Here is a 12907-nt window from a genome sequence, read left to right as displayed (position 1 = left end):
CCTGCAGATCTGGGACAAGAATATCAAACTTCACCGGACACAAATATGGAGAGAATGGGGAAAGATCTTACAAGGGAAGTGTGGCCTTCATATGTTTGGAGTTGGAATACCCAGTTTCCCAATTTTAAAACTTATAAAACCTCAGGCTCGAGCTTTAAGGATATAAGCTCGAGCCTACCGCCATCAATCTTTGCAATTCACAACGATAGAAGGCTCGAGCTTGAGGTACTGATGCTCGAGCCCATAACAGCTGATGCTCGAGCCCCAATTTTCAGGCTCGAGCATGGAGACAAATTTTTGGATTTTTGTTAAATTTCAATTTTTTATTTTCTTTTTCAATTTTATTCAAACCTAAACTAACCTAAACCTAAACCTAAATGAAAACTAAAATAAACCTAAAATCTAGAAAAGAAAATAATTAAATCAAAACTAAAGTAATGAAATAAAAATCAAAATAAACTACGGTACAACATACAAATGCTAAGTTTAACGTCAATAGCTCGATAGCATGCTAAGTTTAACGTCAATAGCTCGATGAAAACCTGACTTCTCTAGTCCAAGTAAATAGGGTTATGAAGTTCTACTTACTCCACTGTGCCTCTCTGCACACTACCCTCTATGTAGGGTTGTAGTCTCTTTCCATTGACCTTAAACAATATTCCAGTCTTACAATCTTGTATCTCAATTGCACTGTAAGTTGTAACAGAAATAACCATATATGGACCTTCCCAATATGACCTTAACTTTCCAGGAAAAAGTTTCAGTCATGTATTAAACAACCAAACCTTCTTCCCAGGCTCAAAAGTCTTACGCAAGATATGCATGTGATCAAATGCCTTAGTCTTAGATTTATAAACCTTAGCACTTTCATAAGCATCATTACGTAATTCTTCAAGCTCAGTTAGTTGAAGCTTCATGTTAGAACCAACAGATGTCATATCAAAGTTAAGCTTTTTTATGGCCAGAAAGCTCTGTGTTCTCATAGATAAGACGGTAAGGTGACATACCAATCGGAGTCTTATACGCCGTTCGATAAGCCCACAAAGCATCATTCAGTCTAAACGACCAATCTTTATGATCTGGCTTAACCGTTTTCTCAAGAATTCTCTTAATTTCACGATTGGATAGCTCAACTTGGTCACTTGTTTGGGGATGATAGGGAGAAGCACCTTTATGAGTGACAGAGTATCTTTGTACCAAAGTACGAAAATACCTATTACAGAAGTGAGCACCCCCATCACTAATAATAGCTCTTAGCATACCAAACCGATTAAAAATGTTCGTTTGAATGAACTCAATCACGACTGCGTGATCAGCGGTTTTAGTAGCTACTGCTTCAACCCATTTAGATACATAATCAACAACCATTAGAATGTATTCATTTTTATGAGACTGAACAAAAGGACCCATGAAATCAATACCCCAAACATCAAAAACCTTAATAATTAAGATTGGAGTCAAGGGCATCATATTCCTTCTAGAAATAGATCCTAGCTGCTGACATCTAAGGCATAACCTACAGAATAAGTATGCATCTCAAAAGAGCAAAGGCCAAAAGAAACCACATTGAAAAATTTTAGCTGCAGTTTTTTTTTTTTTGCACTGAAATGACCTCCACATGCCAAACTGTGATAGAAGGTTAGAATACTATGAAACTCACTCTCTGGAACACATCTACGAATGATTTGATCAGCATAGTATTTGAATAGCTGGGGATTTTCCTAATAGTACATCCTAATTTGGGAGAAGGATCGATGTATTTCCTGCTTTGACCAAGACAGAGGAATTTTGCCTATTGCGAGGTAATTCACAATATCAGCAAACTAAGGTAAATCCTTATGAGAAATCTCAAACAGTTGTTCATTCAGAAATGAATCACAAACTGGAAGTAAAATTGTAGTATCCTCAATCAAAATTCTAGAAAGATGGTCAGTTACCACATTCTCTGACCCTTTCTTATCTCGGATTTCATAATCAAACTCTTGAAGCAAGAGGATCCATCGAATCAAACGGGGTTTGGTTTCCTTTTTGGAAAGAAGATGTTTCAAAGCACAATGATCAGAATAGACTATGACTTTGGAACCCAATAGATTTGATCTGAATTTATCCAAAGCAAAGACAACTACAAGTAACTCTTTTTCAGTTGTGGTATAATTCAATTGTGCATTTAAAAGAGTTTTGCTCGCATAGTAAATAACATGAGAAGTTTATTTACTCATTGTCCCAAGACAACACCCCTAGCATAATCAGATGCATCATACATAATCTGAAATGGAAGAGCCTAATCTGGAGGACTCATTATAGGAGCTGAAGAAAGAAGAGAGCGAAGCTTTTGAAAAGCTTTAAGGCACGATTCATCAAAGTCAAAAGGAGCATCCTTTGCAAGTAGATTACACAAAGGATGGGAAATTTTGCTGAAATCTTTAATGAAGCGTCGATAGAACCCGGCGTGCCCAAAAAATGATCACACTCCCCTTACGGAGGTAGGAGGAGGCAATTTAGAGATCAAATCTACTTTAGCTCTATCAACTTCAATATCTCTCTCTAGAATAATATGTCCTAAAACAATACCCTTTTGAACCATAAAATGGCTCTTCTCCCAACTAAGAATAAGATTAGTTTCCCTACAACGCTGAAGCACTAGGGAAAGATTTTGGAGACAGTTTTCAAATGTGGACCCAAAAATAGAGAAGTCATCCATAAAGACTTCGAGAAACTTTTCAACCATATCCGAAAGGATAGACATCATACACCTCTGGAATGTTGCTCGTGCATTACATAATCCGAAAGGCATCCATCTATATGCAAACGTACCAAATGGACAAGTGAAATTAGTTTTCTCTTGATCCTTAGGATCAATGGCCACCTGATTATAGCCGAAATATCCATTTAAAAAGCAATAATAGCTCTAGCAAGCCAATCGCTCTAAAATTTGATCAATCAATGGAAATGAAAAATGATTTTTTCTAGTAGCAGAGTTGAGTTTCCGGTAATCAATACACACACACCATCCAATGGTGGTGCGCTGTGGAACTAATTCACCCTCAGAATTCTTAACTACTGTAATACCTGTCTTTTTGGGTACTACCTGAATAGGACTCACCCACTTGCTATCTGAGATGGGGTAGATTATTCCCACATCTAGCAACTTCACAACTTCCTTCAAAACTACCTCTTTCATATTAGGATTCAATCTTCGTTAGAGTTCCTGAGATGTTCGGGAATCCTCCTCCAAATAAATCTGATGCATGCAAATGGTGGGACTAATTCCTTTCAAATCAGCCACACTCCACCCAATAGCCTCTTTATTTTTCTCAAGAATTTCTAAGAGACTACTTTCTTGGGAACTTATAAGATTGGAAGCAATGATTACCGAGAGGATGTCATTTAAACCCAAAAAAGAATACTTGAGCTTTTCTGGTAGTAGCTTAAGCTCAAGCTTAGGTGGAGACTCTAAAGAAGGAATAGGCGGAGTACTAGAAAGTGGTGGAAGAGGCTCTAACCTAGATTTCCATGGAGGAAAATCTGTGATAGGAGTGGAATTGAGCAAAGAATTCACTTTAGATATTGAAGAATCAATATCGAAATCTTCATAATTGAAGTGATTCAGACAAGCTTCTAAATGATCCTTGGATAAAATAGTTGGGAGTGATTCCTCAACCAACTCATCAATAACATCAAGGAAGAAGCATTCACTATCATCATGGGGATGATGAATAGCATTGAAGATGTTTAACTTGACTTTCATATTTCCAAAAGATAAGTCCATGGCTTCAGTCCTACAGTTAATGCAAGCATTTGTTGTGGCTAGAAAAGGTCGCCCAAGAATGACTGGAATATACTTTTTGGAATCGTGGACCAGTTCTGTATCAAGAACTAGAAAGTTAACCGAAAAATAAAACTTATCCACTTTTATGAGTACATCTTCAACAATACCTTATGGTTGTCTGACAGAACGATCAATAAGTTGTAGAACAACCGACGTAGGTTTTAACTCTCCCAAACCTAACTTCTCATACACTGAGTAAGGAATAAGATTCACTTGTTCCAAGGTCAAGAAGTGCTCGCTCTATCACATTATTTCCAATGATGCAAGAAATTATAGGAGCATCAAGATCTTTAACCTTGAGAGGCGTGTTATACTTAAGAATAACATTGACTTGCTCGGTGAGACAAACTTTCTTAGGAACTTAACTTCTGGGTTTTCTCTTAAAGGTGCACAAGTCCTTTAGAAATTTGGAGTAGGCTGGGATTAGCTTTGTCGCATCAAGCAGAGGAAGATTAATTTTGACCTATTTAAAGACCTCTATCATATCTTGAATTTTCTCCCCTTGTTTACCAAAGTGGGAGGTTCCTTGAGACGTTTAGGATAATGTGCTTTTGGCTCATAAGCTATCTCAGGGGTAAGAGTAGATAAAGAAGTGACTCCACCTTCAACTCCTCTTGTGGGTTGTGGAATATAATTTGAGAAAACATCCTTGGGATATAGATTATGAATGATAGGAACAATGGGAATCTTAAGCCTTTCTTTTTCCTCCTGTACTTTTTCAACTTGGTTATCAACCACTCTACCACTCCTCAATATAGTGATAGCCTGAACTTGCTCATGATGAATACCTAAGGAATTGGTTTCATCAATCATGTAAGTCTACCCTTTCAGATTGGCTATTGGATGACTAGGCAGCTTTCCATCCTCTCTTCGAGATAGAGTACTCGCTATTTGCCTAACTTATGCCTCTAGCTTTGTTATGGCCTGAGAATGAGTATTAAGAAGTTGGGTATTGGCTTTAATCTCAACAAGAACATTGAGTACTTATTATTTAAAAACAAAATTTCTAGGAGGAGGTAGAAGATTTAGAGCTTTAGTGGGTCTTCTTAAACTGAGGTGGATGGTAAATACCAGATAGGTTGAAAGAATTATTTGGTGGCATAGGATTGGATGAATTTTGGTACTGCCCCTAAGATTGGGGAGCAGTGCTTCCTTAATTTTGATTAGGCCATGATAGATTAGGATGATCTCTCTAACCAGGATTATATGTAGAAGAATATGGATTATAGGCTGGTCTAGCGAATGCAGCATTCACTTGCTCTTGTAATATCTCAGATGATTATCCCAGCATAGGGCAAGTGTCAGCAAAATGGTTGGGATTAACACAGATTGAACAAACCTCCTTTAGTAAGGCAGTTAGTGAATTAGCAACAGGAGTAAAGCCACATGATAAGATTTGATCGAACCTATGGTTTAAGGCTTCTATTTAAGTGGCTAACTCACTAGATTTATCTACCTCATAAAGTTTTTCAACCTTATGCATTCCAGGTGAAGACCTAGACCTAGAGGAAGAAGCGTGTTGCACTGAGTTTTCACTTAGGGCCTCAAACAATTCCCAAGCGTCAGCCGGACTCTTACGTAGAAAAGCTCCATTACTGGAAGCATCAACCATATTTCTATAAGAATCTGTAAGATTATCATAAAAAATCTATATTAAGTGCCACTGAGCAATATCATGGTGTGGACACTTTCTTAGAAGATCATTATATCTCTCCCATGCATCATGGAGCTATTCTCCCAGGATTTAGGAAAATGCCATGATTTCTCTTCTTATTTGCGTGGTTTTACGCACAGTGTAGTATTTCTTTAAGAACTCCTGTTGCAATATGTCCCATGTAGATATGGAATTTGTTGGAATGGACTGCAACCAAGTTCTTGCTTTGTCCTTAAGAGAGAATTGGAAAAGACGCATTCTGGAATGAATCATTGGTAAGAGTGGTCAACTTAGTAATTGAACACAATTCCAAAAACACATCCAAGTGCTTATAGGGATCCTTTGTAGCATACCCATGGAAGGTAGGAAGCATTTGGATCATAGCAGGTTTGATCTCAAAAATGGGTTGCATCAGCATCCCGAAAAATAAAGCACGAAGGGGAAGTATATGTGGTAGGAATGAAATGGTCCCTTAATTATGGTTGTGGTGGAGGAACAGGTGGATCCTATTCTCCATTACCATTACCATTATTACCCAGTGCATTATGTTGCTCGGCTATATTATCAGAGGAACTATCTATATTATTCAAATGCTTTTTAAGTTTTCTTAACTAACTCAAAGTTCTCTTTATTTCAGGATCATGCACTGGTTCCACTAATCCTAACAGTAACACAAAGAAAATATTCCAAGTAACAGAAAAACAGTAAAACACACAAAAGGGTTTAATAAACTGAAGCTTTTTATCCCTTAAGCGTCTTTATCCCCACTGCTAATTTGTACCTAAAAAGAAAAAGAATTAAGGTGAGATATCAGAAAGTCTGAAGACTGGCAAACCAAAATAAACTAATTAAAAACTAAAAAAAAAAAACTAATCTCCCCGGCAACGGCACCAAAAATTGTTGTGTCTCGCAATAATAAATTAACCACTCGCAATAGAATGATTCCGTGTAGGATAGCTCTACGTAAAGAGAATGTCGAACCCACAGGGAGATGAGATTTGCATTAGGCTTTATTTTTGTCCTAATGGTTTACAGGTAACTTGGTTGGAAAGTTTGTTGGTTGTTATGATTTAACAAACTGAAATTAAAATAAACTATTTAACTAGAGCGAATTAAACTAAATTAAATGATCAAAGAGAGAGATCTTAGGGCTTTGACTTCACCACAATCATCATACTATGGTTAATTGAATCAACTTTGGGAATGTAACTAATTGTGTTTTCAAATGAATTGAACTCAATAACATTCGTTCAATTCGGAGTTTAAAGAAAGATGTTCTACAAAATTAGTTAACTATAACCTATCTGTGGTTAACGAGGACTATCCACCTACCTACTCTAACTACTCTGACTACTTTGTAAACAATCCACCTTTCCTAAGCATAGACTATGAAAACCTTATTTTGCAAAAAACATTAGAGTACCATTATATGACCTCTATTCTTGTGTCCAGCAGGGCTTCGCCAGATATCGCACAAGAAGATAGGTTGGGAATAGAACATAAACTATTACATCTAAGATAAGGGAATAACAGTTTATATTCTACTAAAGCATGAAAGCCACTTGAGTTGTCTCAAGTGCTCATAGTCATATAATTAAGAAAACATTATATATTAAAATAAAATCCCACAGTTTAAACAATCAAACCATAATATCATATTGGGTTACATCAATGCCTTAAGAGAGGAATTACCTACTCATGACGAGGTTGGATATCATCTGTGTTAGAGTTGTCTCCATCGTCACGGACGACACTTCTCTTCTCAGGATCTTCACTTTCAAGGTTGTAGGAACCCTAAAAGCCACCACGCAACCAGCCTTCTGAATAACATCGTAAAAAGGAATTAAAATTTCGGACCTCTTCTATCAAGGCTTACGCCTTCTTTTATAGAAGAAAATAAGGATCTGGTGGGCTTTTAAGTCTTATAGCCCATCCGGGATGAGATACGGCTGATAAAGAGAGCAATCCCGTACTTTAAATATGATATGTCATGGAAGGCTCGAGCTTTAAGAACAGAGGCTCGAGCTTTAGGGTTCAGGCTCGAGCTTTAGGAACAAGGCTCAAGCTTCTCTAGATTGATGCTCGAGCTTCAAGAATTGGTGCTCAATCTTCACTCTAACACTTAGCCAAATTTCTTCAACTATTTTCTGAAGCGTCTTTTTCTTTAACACTTAGAATATTTTTGGGGTTCATCTCTTTTAACATTACTCGATCCAAACTTCATGGGCTTGAGCACGGTACCTAGTGCTCGAGCATTTGAGGCTCAAGGCTCGAGCATCAGTGGATGGTGTTTGATCCTGGAGGTGAGGCACGAGACCTGGGAGCATTGCCTTTAAATTAAAATCAACTCTTTAATTTCAGACGCCTCATGCTCGAGCTTGAGGGTCAAGGCTTGAGTACCCTTAGGTAAGGCTCAAGCACCCTAAGGGCTCGAGCACCAAGGTACAAGGCTCGAGCTTTTGGGCCTTGTTGACTTTTTTTCTCTTCTTTGTTGTGATGCTCGAGCCTCAACACTTGGGCTCGAGCTCTGGGGCTTGAATTGCTTCAAACTTCACCATTTAAGCTCTCAGCTTGCTCTAAATGACCGGCAACGACTCTGTAAGCTTCGATATCATCATAAAGTCCCTGTTTTGACCATTTCTATGAGAAGTACCTACAAACGCACATTAAACATTAATTAGTCTAACTATGAATAGAGGTATCACTTTAGGCCTTAACATATACGTATTTAGGGCTCGAATATACATATATTCAGTGCTCATCACACCCCCAAACTTACATATTGCTAGTCCCTTAGCAATACAGAACTGAATAGCCACTTTCGGGGAAATCACGGTTGCATTTAGCTTATGCAACAAGCCTTTAAACCCATAGGTTACCCCTAGTGGATGAGTTATAGTCTCGTGAGGGTTTCTAGTAAAGATACCCATAAACTTCTCAAATCAGTGCCTTAAATTACATTATAAGCTTATTCAAGTCCGTTTTCAAATCATATCATCCCTGCAGTTCATTAATCAGTCAAATATAGGAAGTATACCAATCATGTAATCAGAAAAAATTTTAACTTCCAATCTCAATTAAGCAACCATAGTCCCCACATATCAGTTTAATCATTCATTCAACAATTTTAATCTCTAAAGATATTTTGAAAGTGATCCTACAATTCAACGTGTGGCTTACTGTTCATACTTGCATTTATTCTTTACTATTTCTCAATTTACAGGCAAACTTTTCAAAGTCCGATTCTCAAGGCATTTATTGTTGTTTTTTTTTTCTTTTCAAGGTATGCATTTTTTCAAAAAGGGTATTGTGCAATGTTCAGGTTTATTAAGCTTTCTAAATCACCCATGTAACGAACTTCCAGCCAATGACTCCCAGACCAGATGAACTTAGGGCATTAAGTGTTAAAACACACCCAATGACTTAATTGTTCAAGTAATCTAGGTAACCTAAACCCCTTATGTAACAAGCTTTTAGCCAATGACTCCCAGACCAAATGATCTTAGGGCATTAGGTGTCAGAACACACCCTTAAGGACTTAATCACTCAAGCAATCTAAGTACAAACCTCAACTTGATCCTTTTCTACTTCTTTTTCATTATTTATCATTTTTTTTTTTTCATTTTTCATTCACATTGGTGAAGAATTTTGCATTGCATATATACCAAATTTATCTGCTTCTTTTTTTCTTTTTTTTTTGTTTTTGTTTTTGTTTTTGTTTTTTTTTTTTTTTTTTTTTTTTTTTTTTTTTTTTTTTTTATGCCTCGGTCATCAAAATTATCAAATCTACCTGATCATCTCAGTCTAACTTAAAACAAAACAAGACTTCTAATTTCTACCCCACAGAACTTATACAAGTGTGAATATGTGCAAGGTGTAGCATCTCAAAGATCAATATCATTAAACAATAATCATCTTGACTAAGTGGACCATATTCCACCAAATGATTTCAATAATTTCAAGGAATCCCTTTAACAGTAATTTAGCATACAAACCATTTCCAACCAACATCAGACTGCAAATAGAGTATATAACCATCAATTGACTCAAACACATGCTTAAACACATACTTATATCATCAAGTAGCAAATCATCTCCTTGTGTAAGCACAAATTGAAAATTAAATTTCCCAACACAAACTGGGTACCGAATATGGTGGGGTGTTGATGATGAGATCTGAGAGGATCGACCACGCACTGACGTCGAGGCAAGGGGTATGCCATATGTACTACATTTTCCATTTTATCCACCCCCACCTACTATTTTGTCTACCGACCCTACTGATGCAGTGCTGGCAGAGGGGGACGATGATAAAGAGTGCGATAATGATGAGGCTATAGAGGAGGAGATGGATCTCTCTAATAGCCAGCCCTCACAGAGGAGAAGGCCCGCTCCTGCAGCTCAGCCTGAGAGTTTTTCTCAGGCTGAGATTAGTGTTTTACAGGCTAGGGTGGCCGGACCGCAGGATGGTCAGATGGTGCTACGGCAGATGCTGACTGTGCAGTAGAGCATATTGGAGGAGTTACTTCGCCGCACTCTGTCCACTCCATCTACTTCTTTCGATCCACCACTGCCACCTGTGGATTAACTTTCTAGGGATTTTCTATCTTTTTGTTGACTAGAGCGGGCTTTTGTTGTATTTATTTCCATATGATGTATATCTGCCATAAGTCTTTATTTCAAAAGCATTGTACTGATTTCTGATATATATACATGCTTTTTGCTTATATTCTCCTTGTGTTGATATTTCTCTATGCTTACTCCATATACTTAATACTCTGATGTGTGTTGGAGTTTATTGATTTTTCCAGATACAATAGATTAAGTTTGGGGGTGATTTGACTGAAAACACCATTTGGTGGTTTTGAGAAGAACCACTATGTTGACGGAGACGATGCTGGGAACTCATTTATACCCGTTTGTGAATTATTTTGTCATATCTTTGTTGGTCTGCTTATATGGTAATATCTTTCTAACTCTCTTTCGTTCTTACACATTGAGGATAATGTGCACAATAAGTTTGGGGGTAGAGTTTGTGTTGGGAAATTTCATTTTCAATTTTTGCTTACACAAGGAGAAAATTTGTTACTTGATGATATATGCATGTGTTTGAGCATATGTTTGAGTTTATTGATGGTTATATACTCTGTTTGTAGTCTGATGTTAGTTGAAAATGGTTTGTATGCTAAATTATTGTGAAAGGGATTCCTTGAAATTTTTGAAATTAATTGGTGGCCTATGGTCCACTTTGTTAGGATGATTATTATTTAATGATGATGATCTCTAAGATGCTACACTTTGCACATATTCACACTTGCATGAATTCTGTGGGGTAGAAATTGGAAGTCTTGTTTTGTTTTAAGTTAGACTGAGATGATCAGGTAGATTTGATAATTCTGATGACCGAGGCATAAAAAAAAAAAAAAAAGAAGCAGATAAATTTGGTATGTATGCATTGCAAAATTCTTCACCAATGTGAATGAAAAATGAAAAAACATGATGAATAATGAAAAAGAAGTAGAAAAGGATCAAGTTCAGGTTTGTACTTAGATTGCTTGAGTGATTAAGTCCTTAGGGGTGTGTTTTGACACCAAATGCCCTAAGATCATCTAGTCTGGGAGTCATTGGCTGAAAGCTTATTACATAAGGAGTTTAGGTTACTTAGATTATTTGAACAATTAAGTCCTTAGGGGTGTTTTAACACTTAATGCCCTAAGATCATCTGGTCTGGGAGTCATTGGCTGAAAGTTCGTTACATGGGTGATTAGAAAGCTTAATAAACCTGAACATTGCATAATATCCTTTTTGAAAAAATGCATACCTTGAAAAAAAAAAAAAAAAAGCAACAATAAATGCCTTGAGAATCGGACTTTGAAAAGTTTGCCTGTGAATTGAGGAATAACAAGGAATAAATGCAAGTATGGACCGTAAGCCATATGTTGAATTGTATGATCACTTTCAAAGTATCTTTAGAGATTAAATTGTTGAATGAATGATTAAACTGAAATGTGGAGACTATGGTTGCTTAATTGAGATTGGAAGTTGAAAGTTTTTCTGATTACATGATTGGTATACTTGTTGTATTTGACTGATTAATGAACTGCAGGGATGATATGATTTGAAAACAGATTTGAATAAGCTTACCGTGCAATTAAGGCACTGATTTGAGAAGTTTGTGGGTATCTTCATTGGAAACCCTCATAAGACTACAACTCGTCCACTAAAGGTAACTTAGGGGTTTAAAGGCTTGTTGCATAAGCTAAATGCAACCGTGATTCCCACGAAAATAGCTCTTCAGTTCTGTATCGCTAAGAGACTAGCAATATATAAGTTTGGGGGTGTGATGAGCGTTGAATATATGCATATTCGAGCCCCTAAATACGTATATGTTAAGGCCTAAAGTGATACTTCTATCCATAGTTAGACTAATTTATGTTTAATGTGTATTTGTAGGTACTTTCCCAGAGAAATGGTTAAAACCGGGACTTTATGATGATTTCGAAGCTTACAGAGTCGTTGCCGGTCTTTCAGAGCAAGCCGAGAGCTTAAGTGGTGAAGTTTGAAGCAATTCAAGCCCCAGAGCTCGAGCCCAAGTGTCGAGGCTTGAGCATCACAATAAAAAAGAGAAGAAAAGTCAACAAGGCCCAAAAGCTCGAGGCTTATATCTTGGTGCTCAAGCCTTAACTTAAGGTGCTCGAGCCTTACTTAAGCGTGCTCGAGCCTTGACCCTCAAGCTCGAGCATGAGACGTCGAAAATTAAAGAGTTGATTTTAACTGAAAGGCAATGCTCCCAGGTCTCGTGCCTCACCTCTAGGATCAAGTACCATCCAATAATGCTCGAGCCTTAAGCCTCAAATGCTTGAGCTTGATACCTAATGCTCGAGCCCATGAAGTTTGGATCGAGCAATGTTAAAAGGGATGAACCCCAAAAATATTCTAAGTGTTAAAGAAAAAAGCGCTTCGAAAAATAGTTGAAGAAATTTGCCTAAGTGTCAAAGTGAAGATTGAGCACCAATTCTTGAAGCTCGAGCATCAATCTAGAGAAGCTCGAGCCTTGTTCCTAAAGCTCGAGCCTTCCATGACACGTCAAATTTAAAATATGGGATTGCTCTCTTTATCAGCCGTATCTCATCCCAGATGGGCCAGAAGACCTAAAAGCCCACCAGATCCTTATTTTCTTCTATAAAAGAAGGCATAAGCCTTGATAGAAGAGGTCTAAAATTTCAATTCCTTTTTACAGTGTTATTCAGAAGGCTGGTAGCGTGGTGGCTTTTAGGGTTCCTACAACCTTGAAAGTGAAGATTTTGAGAAGAGAAGTGCCCTCCATGACGATAGAGACAACTTCAAGACAGATGATATCCAACCTCGTCATGAGTAGCTAATTCCTCTATTAAGGCATTGATGTAACCCAATATGATATTATG

General features: G+C 37.3%; 1 non-coding gene across 1 annotated transcript; it reads left to right on the top strand.

The window, feature by feature from the left end:
• The first annotated feature begins 5499 nt into the window (after window positions 1–5499).
• LOC132280573 (small nucleolar RNA R71) lies at window positions 5500–5605 on the top strand. The gene has a single exon (XR_009471605.1). It is a non-coding gene; the product is annotated as a small nucleolar RNA R71 (small nucleolar RNA).
• The last annotated feature ends 7302 nt before the right edge of the window (window positions 5606–12907 follow it).

Source organism: Cornus florida, unplaced genomic scaffold, assembly GCF_030987335.1.
Source record: "Cornus florida cultivar Cherokee Brave unplaced genomic scaffold, ASM3098733v1 CherokeeBrave_3.0.0_Hap2_Chr10, whole genome shotgun sequence".
NCBI classification, from domain to species: domain Eukaryota; kingdom Viridiplantae; phylum Streptophyta; class Magnoliopsida; order Cornales; family Cornaceae; genus Cornus; species Cornus florida.
This window is presented reverse-complemented; position numbering and strand designations above follow the sequence as displayed.